General features: G+C 40.0%; 1 pseudogene; it reads left to right on the top strand.

Moving 5' to 3' along the window:
* Positions 1-1,758: 1,758 nt before the first annotated feature.
* LOC111732267 lies at positions 1,759-1,877 on the top strand (annotated as a pseudogene).
* The last annotated feature ends 14,426 nt before the right edge of the window (positions 1,878-16,303 follow it).

The raw sequence follows: 16,303 nt of genomic DNA, 5'->3' as shown, positions 1-16,303 counted from the left end.
CATTTGACATTTAAAAACTATCGAATTCTCTAGTCTTTAGCTTTTTATTTATCTTACTTTAATTGAACTCCTTATTAAACCTTTTGCAATTGACTTTGCTAATGAGGACCATCATCTTACTGGCACTGTTACTGTAGATAATGATGAATAATTATTAATTTTGTGCTGAATGCTATTGATTTGATTAGTTTTTACTGTAAAATATTTAAATCATATTTCTATTTTTGTTGTTTTAGTGGTTTTGGTGTCAGAAACAAAAGATATTTGGGGATGAAAGTTGGATAGTAGATTTCACTCATATCAAACAGAGTTTTTTGGTTTTTTTTTCCCCCATTCAATGTGCCATTTACTGTTGTAGGAACAAATAAATTTATCATGAGATGTAGGATCCAGCAGAGGGAACAGCAGAAGGCAATGAACTTTAGGGGTCTAATCTTGAGCTCCATCCGACTCCAAATACTAGGGTTCAGCTCAATGACCAAGAAGCCATTGATGAGGCAGATGGTGCTGAAGGAAACCCCCGTGGTCACTTGGTGAAAATAGAAGACAAGTGTACATCCAGTATCATCCAGAAAATAACTGCATCCAAAAGCTGTTGTTGTCTGAGGGATACACTCAGACACCAGATGTCTGCTCAGAGGCTGGGCTCCCATATTCTCTTTTTGTCACTTGCCCATATTCTCTTCTTGTCACTTGCCTGAGCATAAAGCCTGGAGAGTGAAAACTTGAGGGTCCCTGTCAGGGACATGGGAGAGATGACTTCAGAGAGGGCTTTGCTACCCTGAGCCTGGAGGCGGGGTTCCCCCAGGCCCTGGGCTCCAGCGATTCTTGGATGGTGGCAGATTGTGTCCCTTCCTGGAGGCTCTGGGAAATCAGGTTCCTGCTTGTTTGGGTGGGCAGAATTTTATTTCTACACCCTTCACAATCCATGTTTCTAATGAAGACTCAAAATTGGTTGAGATTAGAGTACTCAGGATCTGACGGCCTAGATCTATGCTTGGTCCTGATAGTCTTTGGTTCTTGGCCAGACTCATGTGAGTCTCCTGGAGAGTACCACTAAGTTTCAGAGAACGATGAGAGTTGGGCTAGTATATATTTAATTCACTTGCTGAGAAGTGCTGACTGGTGGCAAAGATGAGTGAAAGATAGCATTTATGTTAGACTTCTAACTTTTGCAAGGACCTTGAAGGTTATAGATCTTGTTCTCTCTCACTTTTTCTCTCTCTCTCTTTTTTTTTTTTTTTATAATAACACACTAAAAAAATGGGAGAAATGGACAAAAGAGAAAATCTTTTGGAATCTAATGAAAATTGTCAGATTAGATGGGCTCTTTGGGAATCATTGCTTCTTATAATTCTCTACATTTACCCAGAGAGCACAGGAAATCACATGTCAAGGTCACTGCTCAGCAGAAAATTTGCTTAATGCCACATAATAATGAGTGAAACAAATGAAAATAAGGCTTTGACCACCAGCCCACTTCATTAGGTGCTTCAGCTCTACTTTTCCTACTTTTTCTACGAGCTATGCAGCCTCAGTTCAAAGGCCCCAGCACTTTAGACAGTAATGCTTGATGTTTTTCTGCTGTAATTCAGTTGAATTAAGAATCTAGCCAGGTTCAGGGTTTAGCGCCTGCCAAGTTAGAGCCCACCCTGCCCCCAGCATGCTCCCTTCCCAGGGCAGACCCGATTTCCCCTTGTGTATCTGACAAGGTAGTGGTTTATGTATCATTAATGGGAAATTAAAAAAAAAAACTTTGTCTACGGCCATGCCACCCTGAACATGCCTGATCTAGTCTGATCTCGGAAGCTAAATAGGGTCTGGCCTAGTAGGTACTTGGATGGGAGACCACCTAGGAAGACTAGGTGCTGTAGGCTTTAAAAAACAACAACAACAACAAAAACACCCCTTAATAGTCGTGTATTTATTTTAATGCATATTAGAACAAAATTAACTGGAGTATCAGCTTATGATTGCACAGATATTACTGTTTAGACACAGTTAAATAAGTGATTTTACAGAAACACACGAAGTAGATTATAGCAGTCCACAGATATTCCAAAAATTGTAATGCTGGCGTGTGGTTGATGATGTTTGGGAATCATCACAATTATGAATGGACAAATAATGTTAGTGTCCCTCTCAACTCTGAGAGACAGTGAGTGTAAGTAGCCTACGATCACATCCTAATTACCCAGAGATTACATTCAACAAAATAGAATTCCTATCTAGCTCTGTCTGCCACCCAGCTCATTCTTGGGGCACCAAATTTCACTGTCATCTCATTTGAAATCAGGGAATTCAAATTAATTTGAGCCTTGGCCTATCTAAAATCTAATTAGGCAGATAAATGTAATGCTACAAAAGTGAAAGAAAAGGATTTTTAGATGACCCAACTTTGGGGATTCTGAGGATCACAGTTATTGTAAATAATCATATAAATGGCATCCCTTTGCCAAGAAACTTTACCTCTGTTTACTTTTTAATCCATCTTAAACAATGGCAGCAAGTAGGCAAATTATTTGAACCAGGGTTCTAGTCTCAACTCTGTCACCAATCAGGTGTGTGACTTCAGGGGACTTGTTCTCGAAGGTTTTGTTAGAATAAGTTTTGCTAAATTCTACTTGGTAATTGAAAACAAATCAGGAACTCCAAGCTAAGTCTTAGGTAGCATCTGAGTAGGAGATATCCAGGGAGTACTCAAGTTCAGATTGGGTTAAGCAGTAAATTCTAGGTCCTTTGTATCTTATCTCATTGAATCCTTAAAATCCACTTTTATAGATAAGAAAATTGATGCCAAAATAAATATTGAATCATTACATTGTATACTTAAGATTAATGTAATGCCATGTCAATTATACCTTAGAAAAAAGAGAAAATTGAGGCTAAGTTTAAGAAGCTTGTCAAGGTCACCTACCTCTCAAATGGCATACCTGAGACTGAATTCAAGTCTGGTGGGCTGTAACCACTGGGCTTTATTGCCTCTTAAGGTTTTAAATAGGCATGGGAATGCAGCCTGTAGAGCCAGGTTCGGAGTCGCCTAAGTTTTTAGTGCAGGTGAGGAGAAGAGCCAGCTGTGGCAGATGCTCAAGCAGGCTCAGCACCTGTGGAGGGGGGGTGACAGACAAGGAAGCACAGATGGGTCATGGTTTTCTGAGTAGACTGTTAGATTTAAGGGGCTCAGCACAGGCTTGGAGGAATAAGTGCCTCTGCTTGGTCAAGCAGGCACAGGTGGCAGAAGGGGCAGGAGAGCCTGGGGATCCATGTATGATATGACTAGGCAGCTGTGGTAAAGCCTAGATTGCAGATGGCAGAGTCCTGGGCCCAGAAACCCCCATTAGTCAGGCCTGCCCTGCTTGCTTCTCAGGAGAAGTCTACGTGTTGGAGTGAATAGTATCTATTCATCCTGGTCTAGTCTGAATGGCTCTATAACTGGTTAGCTATGGAAAGTGGGCTCATTCTTTCTCTGTTTTTTTTTTTTTTGAGCGGGGGCGTCTCTACGTTAAGAGCTCAGAATCCAAGTCACATAGGCCCAGAGTAATTTTTTTTTTTTTTTTTTTGAGGGGGGGGGCGTCTCTTAGTTAAGAGCTCAGAATCCAAGTCACATAGGCCCAGAGTAATTTGTTTACTAGTTGTGCAAACTTGGGCAAGTTACTTACTTGCTATCAGCTTCTGTCTCAACTGTAAAATGAGGATAATAATAGTATCTCCTTATAGTGTTGTCATAAAGATTAAATGAGAGAATCTAGGTGAAGCACAGTAACTGGCTCAATAAATGTTAATTATTATTGTTGTTATTAAGTGATAATACTTATGTGGGATTAAGTCTTTCTGCTACCCAAGGACCTGGACTTAGTACAGCCAGATGTTCCATTTTAATCAACAGTACCATAACATTATTTGAGTTTAATCATAAGTTAATTTGAATCCAAGTTCTTGCTCATAATTGTCAAATATTGAGGGAAATTATCATGATTATATTATAGTCAAATCCCTCTATTCTCATAATCCACTCATTTTCCTTCTCTGGCCTATCTCACAGTTCAGGAATGAATGAAGCCTCCATTGCTCTGGATCATGCGTCATCTCTGAGAGGATGAAGGCCAGCGCTGGCCTTCACCCTCTTACAGACAAATTGGCCTGCAGGCCCCTTCTTGTTGCCTGTCTGAGTCTCCAGGGAGCAAGGAGGGTTATTCATAGTGTCGGCTCTGACCATGGTGCCTGAGGACATAGATATATTTTTAGTATATCCTCCCTAGGGTCTGGTTGAAAAGGTCATGCCTATATTCTATGCCTAATGTCAACTTCTGAATAAACTCATTTCTGTTAATGGCACTCAAGCAATGTCAGAGTGTGGGTCCCCATTCCCCTTTTTGGAATGTCATTTTGCTAATGACCTATAAGGGAAATACTTTGTAAACTCCAAAGCATTTTATAGAAGTTCTTATGGAGAGGATGAGGGGCTGTGTCAAAGACTGCTTTGGGAAAGAGGGGTTAGGTGAATTCAGGTAGCTTCAGTGGGGCTGAACTAGCACCACAGAAGGGTAGATATCAGGAGAGGTTTTGGATTTTGTGATTTTAACTCATCAGAGCTGAGCAGGAGTGGAGTAGCACATTGACAAATAACGAATGCCTTACCCTGTGTGTGTTCAAGCAAAGGCCTCCACCAGGATGTTGGTGATGAGTCCTATGGAAGCAGAACACTGGATTAGGTGGGCTGAGGGCCCTTCTGCTCAGATCTAGTGATTCTGAGGGGGTCGGGGCTACTCTGCATGTTAGGACTGGGCACTGAACGAAATGAACACCAAAAACATAAGGTGCAGCAGCCCTGATAATAAACCTATTTGTGAAAATAAACCTATTTTCCTATTTTCCTAGGGCTGATTTTATGTTTCAGTTTCCCCATGTCTTTCTTAATTGGGGACTTTCATTTGTCTGCTATAATAGTTAAATTAAATAGGACTAAAATACGTTTTTTTCATTCTCCCCCTATATTTCAATAATAATCATCCTAGATTCATCTCATTGCATCTTTTTTGTGCCACGAGAAAACTGAGTTGGGTGATTAAGTGACTTGCCTGTCATACAGGGTGTGAACAGATGGAGCCTTCTGGATCCTGGTCTAGTGCTCTTTCTGGTAAACCAGACTGCTCCTACTGTGGGCATTGAGAAAGCTGTGAAAACCAGGGCACTGAGCTCAGTGGAAGTCACACACATTGAGCCCAGAAGGCCACTTCCTTTAAGCATAAGTCCTTGCTCTGTGGTAAAGTGCTTGCACATGCTAGGTGCTCAGCAGATGTTTGTTAACTTGAACAAGGCAATCCTGTCAGTGCCTGGCACCTAGCTAGTCCTCCATAAATGGTTATTGAATGAAAGCAGCACAACTTTCAAGGTCTTCAGAGAACTGACCGCCAAAGCTCAGGATACATAAAAAAGCCCATGGCTTGTTCTCATGTTCTCTATTCCTGAATTTGTGGGTAGGTTCAATCTCGGGATAGTAGCAAGGCTTCCTTCATGCCTTGAGGTCTCTTGCCTTAACTTCAATTCTGGGCTTGAGCAAAGAGGAGTCTTTCTGAGAATGCTTCCTACAAACAAGGGCAATGAGCCCAGCAAGAGCCCCTGGTCATCCGGGGTGAGTCATTGGTAGACAACAAGCAGCTGCTCCCCCTGCCCTGGCCTTGCAGCATCCCTGGCATCAGTCTCCTGTGATTAACAGACTGTGCTTAGCTGTGATCAGCAGGGCTCCTAGTCCAGGAATGGCTAGACTCTAACCCTGGCTCCTGGGAAGCTCCTAATTGGGCTCTACCTGTCAGGAGGTAACAGAGACTTACTGATATTTTGGAAGTGCAACTTTGTACTTTTTGATAAATAGTAAATAGCACATTGGTGCTTTCTCATTTTGCAGCCCAGTCCACAGGAGACTTATGGAAGTCTGTGATCTTACTCCTTCCTAATTGCTGAGCAGTACTCCTCTGTTTTTGTCTGTGAAGCACTCAGGACCCAGAGTCGTTGTGAGTGGCTATGAGAGGGGCTTCAGACATCCTGAAGTTTCCTGGATAGCTTGAGAGACAATTGATACAATATAAAAGACGGCTTTTTTTTTTTCATTCCTTTTTGATTTGAGGATTTGGTTAAAGAAATGTCAGTAGATAGAATAATATTTAGGTTTTTATTCTATGCCAGGAGTGCTAAGAAAAAATTACTGGTGTCAGGGCTGATCACTTCTGGGAAGAAAGTGATCACAGCTGGGAGCTCCACCAGCCCTTGAAGATGAAGAGATATTTGCATCTCAGCATTTCCTGGTGAGGGGAGACAAGACACCCAACATGAAATAGTGGTTCGGAGTCAGGATCTTGAAATTAGGCTAATTCAGTTCAAACTGTACCTCTGTTACCCATTAGTTGGCCAAGGTCATGCCACCTGGGGCATTGGGGACAGCATCTGCATGGCTGTTCTTGGTTTCTCCAGGAAGCAGTACTTCACCCAGACTGGAATCTAGTAGGCTGGCTCCTGGGCATATGTTCATTGTGGGGCAGGGGTATGTTCCCATCATCATACTAAGCTTTAGCTGTAGCCAGTGAACACTCCCTTGGACACCATTCAGGCCAGAGGCAAGAACTTGGTTTCCTAGGCAGAAACTCTGTAGACTAAGAGAATCATTTATAATCTTTTTCCTCCACTCAGCATAATTGATGTCCTCTAACTTTTTCTGGGTGAGCTCTTAGACTGGAAATAATAAGGAAATCAGACTGTTTGTATTATTGATGGCGTTAATAACTAATATTTACCAGGGACCTACTTTGTGCCAAATATTGTGCGAAGCCCTTTCTGTGTATTATTCCTAATCCTTGAATCCTACAAGGTCAGTTTTATTTTCCCGACATTATCTGCAGGGAAACTGAGGCACAGAGCTGTTAAATAAACTTGCCCAGTTTTTTCAAATAGTATTAAGTGGAGCCAGGATTAGATTCCAAGTCTATTGGATTCCAAGCACATTCCTTTACTATTAAGTCATGCTCTTCCCAGTGCTGGCTCAAAGTAGTGCCAATTTAACTTGGAAAATATCTGCATTTCTGGGTCACATGGTGGTAGATTACTCAGCAGAGATCTAGTATGCTTCTTTTCCAACTTCTCATTAAAATAACAATTATAATGGTTTAATGGCATCTGTTTAACAGCCCCTGATGCATCTTTACCCAGCTTCTCAAGAAAATACCTAAAAAACAAAGAAAAGAGTGAATACCCAAAATTCCAATTGGCAGTTTTTGGTATGAGTTAAATCTGCTACAGAGACCATTTTATTTAGCCAATATTCTATCAATTATTGGAGAGAAAGTCTATTTAACTAAAAATATTATCTTACCTCTAAACAAAACAGTCCAGTTTTTATAGTGAAAACATTCACCTAAAAGCTACCTCTCTGACAATATTTTGCCCTTTAGATTTCCAAGTAATTTGGGAATTGTCTGTTGCAAGCATCACGGGCATTGTGATTAAGCCGTGCTGTTTCTCAGAAAGCCCCAGCATGTATCATAACCATCCAATCCTTTTTAACAGGTCTAGTATAGGTTTTGTTAGAACAAGTTTTGCTAAATTCTACTTGAAATAAAAGAAGCTTCTGAAAATACAGATTTCCAAAATTTGTAGGAAAATTGAAGTTGGACTGAGAAAACCATTCATGAACTACCTTTGTTTCGCTTTACATGAGGGCAGAGTGCTGTTTGCCCAGGAGAAGCAGAGGGAAGCCCCATTGCCTGCTCTCAGCCTCAGAAGCCTCAGGGCCATGCTAACGAAAACGATTCACGATTTCATTTGGAAAAAAATCAACAAATGAGAATATCCAGGGACATTTTTTTTCTTTTGGAAAAATAGTACCAATGGGAAGTATTTTCACTCTTTGATATTAAAAAAAAAGAAAGAAAATTAAAGTAATTAAAAGAGTGTGTTGCTGAAAATACTTTACAGTAGATAAGTTTGAAATGAAAAAAGAATATATATGAAATAAATACATGACAAAACTCAATTATCAGTGAAGGAAGAGAGAATTATTCAGTAAATTAGGCTGGAGTAATAGATTAGTTGTATAGGAAAAACTGAATTATATCCTCACCTCACTCTATACCCTAAGTTAATTCTAGTGGTTTAAATAATTCACTGTAAAAAATAAAAGCAAAATAAGGTTTAGAAAGAGTTTACAAATTTTGGATAAACTCAAAAAGCACTGGATAAACCAGAAAGGAAAATATTGATAAATTTGTCTGCATTAAAAGGTGAAAATATCTAACTCATTTGATCCTTCTGGGAAGAGCCAATTAGATTAATATTATTAAAATGATTTACACACTGCAAAGTAGAATAATTTAAAATTATTTGGAGTCACTGACAAGAGGATTTAATCTATTTATTTGCTGATCCCAATTCAAATTCTATCTTTATCCCAATTTTCACTTGAGCATGCTAGGTTCATGTTCATTAGAGTTGTTTTAACAAAGCCTAACTGGTAGTTTATTTTCTACCAGTTTTCATAGCAAAGATATCCATCAGTTTTATTTTTTAGAGTGAAAGTAGCACCTAGCTAATGTGTATTAATTCATTCTTTTAAATAGTTCCTACTAGAAGGACACAGAAATGCTTTGGCATAGATCCTTAGGACTTGGAATTATTATAAAACTAACAGCTCCCTGGATTGTTGGAAAAACTTTAAGGATAGGGGAGGAGTCTTACAGAGTGGAGATAGGGCAGAGCCACAGAACCAGGGAAAGGGACTGGGCTGAGTTTTATTTTCTTAGAGAAAACAACACAGGCTTTGGAATTGGCAGATATGGGTTGAATCTTGACTCCTCACTTACTAATGGACATCTCTGGGCAAGTTACTTTACTTCTTTGTTCAAAGAAGATAATAATAGTGCCTGCCCTGGTTGGGTTCTTGTTAGGATTAAACCATCACCAAGAGTAAGTGTGTAAAGCAAGGAGTCTGTGCCCTGTGGTAGTTCCTTTCCTTCTTTGCCTTCCTTTCCTTGTTCCTCTCCAGCCCATTCAGCCCCAACTCTCTATCCAATTTATTCAACAACCTTACATTGAAAACTTACTCTATATTTGGCTTCCAGAAGGTGCAGCGAGTACAAACAGAAAAAGACATAGTTCCTATCCTCAGGTTGCTCACAGTGTCTAGAGACCTGGATACTTAAGGAAATAATCCAAAATAAGGTATTGAGAAAGGTTGATACAATTCTATGGTAGCTTTGGGAAGACAGTGCCTGGAGAAGCTGGGAAAACAATCTAGGAAATGTTATAAAAACTATGTACTAAAGGGGTAATCCCCACTTCTGCCTCCTCACCTCCTACTCCTTTCAGAGGCTTGAACCTAACAACTAAGACCCACAATTAGGTTTTTAGCGAGAAGGCCTACAGCATGTTAACATACTTGGTAGCTGCTCCAACTTCCCAAGCCTCTCCACAATCAGTGTCTTCCACATTCTTGAGCAAATTACTGTGCCCGTCAAATGAGCTTGTCCTGGGAAGACATTGCTTCAGCTTATTCCTGGGTGAGGAGGGAGTATTGTTCTGATCTCACACAAATGAGTCTAAGTGGCTTTTCTTATTACAATGATGATAGGACTGTGGCCATAAGGAAGATCAAGAAGAAGACAGTCACTCTCTCCAAGGTGATCAGAAGGGAAGTGAAGCAAGTAAGGTAACTGGAAACATGGGACTGGTGGGCTCGAGGAATAATCCCTGTGGGAAGCCTGAGCTGCACAGTGGTTGTCTGCTGTTAACAGGTGACACCTTCATTCTGTGGAATGGATTAGGAGCCTCAGTCTTGGGGCTCTGGTTCTTGGGTTATTGTTTCTCTAAAGAGCTGTGCTTTTTAGGGCTGTGGTTTTATAGAGCTACAGTCTTTCTATAAAGGTACCTCTTCCATTGTTAGACAATTCTGCTCTAGCAAATCTTCCTTATCTTGAATGCCAATGGGTCTTCCTATAACTTCTACCCATTGGTCCTTATGCTGAATCTAATTCATTCTCAGCTGCCATGTCACCCACTGGGTGCTTTCTAGGCATCATTTCTACTCCCTACCTTCAACTATTTACTTCATTTGATGGGTAGGCATTATTACTCCATTTTGTAGAGGAAGAATCTGGGATTCAGAGAGGGTTATCAGCTTGCTTGAGGTCACAGAGCCAGTATGAGCCCTATGCAGAATTTATACTCTTTTCTGACTGACTCAAAAGCCTATACCTTTTACCACCCCCTAATGCTATTTTTTAAAAATTTTTTTCTTTATTGTGGTAAAATATGCATGATATGAAATGTATCATTTTAACCATTTTTTTTACTATACAGTTCAGTGGCATTAAGTACATCCAAATTGTTGGACAGTCATCAGCTATTTATTTTTTAAGCATTTAAAATGGCAGGGGCATCCAAGTCTATTGGTAGTGGGCCAAAAGATCATTAATTAAGATAATCTATATGTTTGTGGGCCAGTGAATTTCTACTTTGTAAAAGTGACTTGGTGAGTAATTACTTGGATGTGACTCAAATGTTCATCTGAATTTCTGAGCTTTATTTATATTTATTATCTTCTGTCAGGAATGTCCTAGCCTCCCAACTTCAGGAAATTAAAAGAGAATATCTCACTATTATGTTGCTAATCACATTCAACTTTAATTACAATTGCTAATTGATCCCAGCTATTGGCTTGACATCTGGGTACAGCAGGCACACCATGGCAGTGGCAAGCAGGTAGATTCACGAGAGAAATCATGCGGGTTGCATAATTAGATAAATGAGTGCTTCTAAAGACCTCAGGTGGTCCACCTCGGGGGCAGCAACATACTGGGTTTCTGGAGAGGATGGATATCAGGACTCCTTTAGGTTTCCTCTTCACCAGGCTGAACATCCTTATTTTTCCTAATAGGATACAGGTTCCAAAGCCCTTCAGTGAGTGCATTCCCTTTCAGCTTGTTGATTAACTTTCCAAGTGTGGCATCTGGGATGGAACCCAACATTGCCACCATGATAGTGCCAGTACAGAGCAGAACACACCTTTCTAATGTTGGACAGCACTTGCCACCCATGCCACCCTTGATAGCATCAGCCTCCCTGTCAGTGCTTTCATGTTGCTGGCTCATGTGAACTTATAGTCAGTTCAAACTCCAAATTTTCTTTATATATAACATTTCTTTATATATAACACTAGACCTCCCGACCTATGTCCTTGCAAATAGGCCTTTTGGTCTCAAGGATAAGACTCTATTTCTATCAAGAATGAAAAATATGTGCAAATGCTATGCTGTGAACCTTACACATTGCTTTTCCCCCTTTTTTCTTACTTCCAAGACTACCCGGGTAATATGTCAGTCTTCATTTTCCTCTTCAAACAAAACAGGTAGGGAATAAATGGGGAGACACTGGGCTGTCAGCTGTTTAATATTGGTTAGGAGATTAGAACCTAACCTGGGTTAGGTCGAAGTTTGTAGTTTTGCAATATAGTACTGATAGGAAACTAGTCTTTTATATTCTCTGATCATTATGCTTTGAAACTAGAGATCAACTGCAAAAAGAAAGCAGGAAGAACCACAAATACATGGAGATTAGACAACATGCTACTGATGAAACTAGTCTTTCAGGTACAAAGTAGCTGGCAGTATCTGGGAGCCACATACTGTTTAACTCCCAATTTTTTACCTTTGCAAAAGGGGGCTCTGTGGCTTGCCAGGTTCAGCAAACCAAAACATTACTGGCTTGATGAGTATATAGAAAGCATATTGTGGATTAGAAAGCAGGGCACAAATGATCATTCTTTTAATGTGCCACCCTTCAGGTCTCATCTTGCAGTCAAGAGGGGTTTCCTATGTGCCCTTGACTTGGTGCCATTCTAATGTTGATAGAGAATATTTTCGGAACCCGGTTCCCAAGAACTTGCAGTTGTTAGATGTTTAGGTCGCTATTTAACTCTCCTTTTTCTGATTCTGACCAATGGCAGGAACATACATAGGACAGAAAAGTATCACTCTTTTCATAGTAGACAAACTCCTGATATCTAAAGTAAACTTTGGTAAAAGTTGGATTGGAGGACCTGATGCTTGTGTGAAGTTGAAGTGCATGCTTCTACTACTCATCTCAAATCTGAGTCATTTAGATTCACATACTCAGCCACGTGACGGAGTGAGCAAGTGAGTAACTGGGCCTGCAGAACAGATATAAAGTCACTTTTCTAACCATCCACATGCCAGCACTATAGATCTGCCACACCTACTCAGTCATAGGTTGAACAGAAAGAATGGCAGGCCTGCCCCAACTAGGAGGGACTGCCCAGAGGTACTTACCATGTGGAGCAGAAATGAAAGAGACAGTGTTTAAAAAGGTGATTCTGCCTATCAGTAGTTGCTACATCGTGAATGTGAGCTCTCAACCATCAAATGGCCCACTTCCTTAGCAGAAAGTGAGTAAAGGGTGGGAGAGACCAGAACATTCCATCCAGTTTTCCTAAAAGAGGGGAGAGGGCACAGAAGGCCCTTCATCTGCTAGTTGGGATTGTACAAGCATGACTATTCCTCCCCTCACTGGTATCAGTTTTGAAAAGTATGGTGACAGAAGGAGGTTAGATTTTGGGTGGTGAACACACAATGCAATATAGAGATGGTGTCTGATAGAATTGTACACTTGAAACTTATAGAATGTTATAACCAATGTGACCCCAGTAAATTTAATTTATAAAAGTAATGCTATTGTGCTATCCCTTGGAGGACGTCTCATTTGTGACCTAATTCAAGGGTTGACAATTGGGGAAACAAGCTTCAAGCTGCAAAGATGGTGGAATTTTGATTGGAGAAAAACGTTATGACTGGAAAACTCTCCATGGATAATCTGCGAGTCAGTCCTTGGTTTATGCAAAGCAGCACCTGTGCCTCTGTGCTGATGGTGCAGATGTAGTAATTAACCATGCTGAAATGCCAGCCTCATGCCTGGGATTTGGTGAGAGTCTTCTCCCTCTGGGAATGGGGATATGGGACTCCAACTTCAAGAGAAACAAACATGAGAGGCAGGTGTGGAAAGACTTTGAAGTTTGTGAACATTGCCTTTTGTTTCCAAACTAACATTTTTGAGAAAAATGAAACTTTTCTCAATGCGAGAAATTTTCTCATTGTATTTTTATTTTATATTGGAATGCACTGTGCTAATGTTAAAAAATGTAGTAATGCTAAAAAACCATGAACGAATATTAGAATTAGGCCAAGACAAATTTAGGGTCTGGCTTGCTTACCTGTGAGGGGCCTTGGCTGGGTTACTTCACCTCTCAGAGCCTCAGTTTCTTCACTTAGAATGGAGATAATCATAACTACCATGCAAGGCTATTGTGCAGGTTAGAGATAGCGAATGTAAAGTGTCTGGTCCAGAATAAATTGTGTGTTTGATGATGGTATATATATTTTTTCTAAATATTTTATTCTGAATCACAATGGGTGAATTTATAAGTTTTACTTATGCACCACACTAAATCCAGGAGGATATTTGTTCCTTTATGTGGTCAGAAAAACTAGGTCAGATTTTAAAGTGGGAATTAGGAGATCATGATCCAAATAAATCCTTTCCGGTCTGTGTTATTGATTTTTCCAGAGAATTAGGTCATCCAAACATTTGCAGATTCCCTGGAGTCTGCAATGAAATGCCAGATGTGGCTGTTGTGACAGAATACTGCCCAAAGCAGTGTTTGGTGGGTGTTCTGCTCAATGATGACTTTCCTCTCAACTGAGGTTTCCAGTAAGAGCCGGACATTTGAGTGACAGGAGACACAACCAAGCCCTCTTTCCATCAATGTTTCTAAGGATCTATTGCCACCCGAATGCATTATCTTGGAAGAGGATTTGTGCTATATCTTGGGGTATGGATGGGAATGGGTGGGTCATTATATCTAAGCAGGGATGCCTAGAGGAAACAGGATTTTGAATTGGGCCCACCCACTGGTGCCCAGGGGAGACCTGGCTAGGGACACTGGCAGCAAGTCCTTTAGCATTTGAAGAGTATAAGCACAGGCAACAGCAAGTAGTCCTTGCAAGTAGTATGCACTGGCTAGGTCTAATTAATTTATATAACAACCACTGTGCTGGACACTGAAGGTTACAAAAACAAATGTTCCTTTCCTTCAAGAATGTCTTGGTCTGGGGGGAAAGACAAATAAGCAGTTATAGAACAGATGATAGAAATTCTGGGGGTCTCAGGTGCATGGGAGTAGCCTCTAGTCCAGACTGGGCATGGGGAATGGGCCATGGAGGTTTTCTCAATGGAGGTGAGCTAAGGAAGAGTAGAAGTTTGCAAGGAAAAGGGGAGAAGAGAGGTCTTTCCAAAAAGAAGGAACAGCATGTATAAGAGAAGCTGGTCCAATCTGGGATTGTAAATAGATTAGCATGGACAGAGCTTAGAGATGAAGGTGAAGGGGTAGGAGTTGTGAGAAATGATACCAGAAAGATAAGTAGATAGTTCCGAAATGGGCCAAAGTAGGTACAATAATTTAGTATTTGATAAAAACGGAATTTCAAATAAGTGAAGAAAGGAGAGATTTTTTGAATAAAGAATTCAGGATGACTGTCTAACCGTTTGGCAAAAATGCCTTTAGATCTCTCGTGCACACCTTTTACCAAAATTGGTTGGGGACAGCTTTAAAGTTTCAATATGAAAAGTGAAACTTTAAAAGTACTATAAAGAAGTACTCATATATGATTATATAATACCACAGTGAAAACAAGCAGGCAAACGAGTACTTGGGAAAAGTATTTCTAACATGATCTCTTACTGAGTACAACGAACAGAAAAGTTCAGGTTGATATCCATAGACTAGTGGATATTAGCAATGTAAATAGCATGACAAATAACTTCTGGTCTGTAATTATGGACAAGTCTATGAACATCTAAATTTGTTTTTAAATGGGACATATGTACAAGTGAATCAGATTTATTTAGAAGAAATAGTCTCTTTTTTTTTCTGGATAATTGAGACTTATTAGCATTCACAAAAATGGGCATAGCTGAGCTTACGTGAAATGATGTCTCCACTGTCCCTGTAAACTGGCTCTGCATGTCACAGAGAAAGAGCAATCTGTGTGGGCTTTAATTTGTTCTGGATGAGGGATTTCACATCAAAATGACCTGTGTTTCTTTTTGCAGCTATGCCACCGTTTTGTTGGAGATTGCCATACAAAGTGACCTAGTCTCGGTCAGACTTTATTGAACATATTAAGTGAACATATTTTCAAGTCTGCTTCTCTATTGCTCAGTAGTGAACAGTGCACCCTACCCTGGCGGAGAGCAATGTTGTGTCTAATTGTTCACATATGTTCGAGAGGATAAGCTATATTCATCATCATCATCATCATCATTATCATCATCATTATCACCACCACCATCATCATCTATATTTGAATAGCATATGCTTTTGGTTCAAAAAAGCACTGAACAAAAATCCCATACCCTAAACTCTTCTGGGTATTAGAGTGAGTTCCTCCATCCAAACGTAGGCCTACTGAGTTGAAGGAGAGCAGAACTAAAAATACTCTGGCTGCACCTGGAATACAGAGACCCTTTGGGATTTGTTACGTTTGACCGCATTCCGATCATAATGATGTTGAGCATGGATTTTGTTCCCCGGAATGTGAGTCCTTAAATAAATTCTTCTCACCCTTAGGTTTTGTTTATTTATTTTAAGAAATTTCTCTCTAGGTTTATAAGTTCTAACAGATCGCAAAAATTATACATATTTTCAACAGAGACCAAAACTGTCTATAAGAGAAATAGGAGGTGAATGAGAGTGGGCACGGTTGCTTGAAATGACTTATCATTTCATTATTTTAAATGTAAAACCCTTGGGGATTGTGCATGTTGACCAATAGTTTCATATACTTCTGAATGCCATTTAACAGATAAATCAAGGGACATTGCAATTTTAACCAGAGAAATCAAACATTGTTCTTGGTACTTTTAAATAAATGCAAAGAGGAACAAAAGGAGAGATGATAGTATATGATGAGAAAAATCTGTCCCATTTCCCCCAATTTTCTGGTTACTGCCCATCTTTAATATATGTTTAAATAAAGTAATTTTCAACAATCGTGTAGTTTAAGTGTAATCTCACAGAGACTGAAAACAAAACCAAACAACAAACTACCGCTCTTCTTGGAGATTGGCTCATTCTATTCACCACTTGTCATTAATACCTGAAAGTGGATTCTCTTAGACAAGTGCAGATGAGCAAGGTCATTTCTATACTGAGCAGTAACTATCTATGGAACTTGTTTATGGCAGG

This window comes from Pteropus vampyrus, unplaced genomic scaffold (genome assembly GCF_000151845.1).
Source record: "Pteropus vampyrus isolate Shadow unplaced genomic scaffold, Pvam_2.0 Scaffold436, whole genome shotgun sequence".
Taxonomy (NCBI): Eukaryota; Metazoa; Chordata; class Mammalia; order Chiroptera; family Pteropodidae; genus Pteropus; species Pteropus vampyrus.
Note: the sequence above shows the minus strand (reverse complement) of the source record. Positions and strands in the feature narration are given on the sequence as shown.